Genomic DNA, 1,206 nt, shown 5'->3' on the forward strand with positions numbered 1-1,206 from the left:
AAAAAAACAACAGTGATGACAAACAGTTCAGAAAACGCTGTTATTTCAAGGCAAACAAATGTCTTCAATAAATAGCAAAATAAATTATGAACGAATTGGAGTTGCTGCATAGAAACAGTGGCAAATGTGATGGCTTACATGTCAAAAAGCTGGGAGGCTTTGCAAGGGGAATCTGCAATATTGCTCAGAAAAGGAAAAAGTAGAGAAACAGAAGGGAGGAGGAGGGAAAGTGAACTATTAATATAGATCTGCAGAGCTTTTCTATTCAAAATATTTGGACTTTCAGAAACTGGAAATGACAAGGATGCGCACTGGATGTCAAACTTTCTTTAGCATGCATAATCTGATCTTTTAAGAGAGAGTTTGTTGCTTTGAATATATAACAGAATAACAGAGTTGGAAAGGACCTTGGGATCTTCTAGTCCAACCCCCTGATAAAGCAGGAAACCGTATAACATTTCAGACAAATGGCTGCCCGGCCTCCAGTAATGGAGAACCCCCAACTTCTGAAGACAAGCCGTTCCATTGGTTTTCACTGTCAGGAAATTTCTCCTTAGTTCTAGGCTGCTTCTCTCCTTGATTGGTTTCCATCCATTGTTTCTTATCTTGCCTTCTGGTGCTTTGGAAAATAGGCTGACTCCCCCTTCTTTGTGGCAGCCCCTAAAATATTGGAACACTGCTATCATGTCCTTCTTTTCACTAGGCTAGATATACCCAATTCCTGCAACCATTCTTTGTAGGCCCCTAATCATCTTTGGTTCTCTTTTCTACATTCTTTTCAAGGTCTCAGCAACTGGATGCAGTATTCCAGGTGTGGTGACATTAAACTATTCAGAGTGTGATCTTTTTGAATAGATCCTCTGCAATATACCAGAATTATAGAAAAGTCAAAAGATTCGTATTGTTTTCATAATCATTTTTCTGATATCGACCCGCATATGATAGAAGGCTAATGCTGAGGTGATAAAGTACACTGACTGAATATAGTGTCTTGCTTGCTTCACATGCTTTAAGAAAACCAACTACAATTGTAAACAATTATGTTTACCCTAAATGATGCTGAATAGTTTGTTCAGTGTAAAAATATAAATCTTCTTAAATTCTATAATTATATTAACAAGCCTTATTATATTAACATACCATTTTTATGGTTTTAAAGAAAGCTGACTTGAGATATCTGGTTCATTCTGGGTACAAAAAAAAAAA

Source organism: Protobothrops mucrosquamatus, unplaced genomic scaffold (assembly GCF_001527695.2).
Source record: "Protobothrops mucrosquamatus isolate PMUCROS unplaced genomic scaffold, P.Mucros_1.0 scaffold1968, whole genome shotgun sequence".
NCBI classification, from domain to species: Eukaryota; Metazoa; Chordata; class Lepidosauria; order Squamata; family Viperidae; genus Protobothrops; species Protobothrops mucrosquamatus.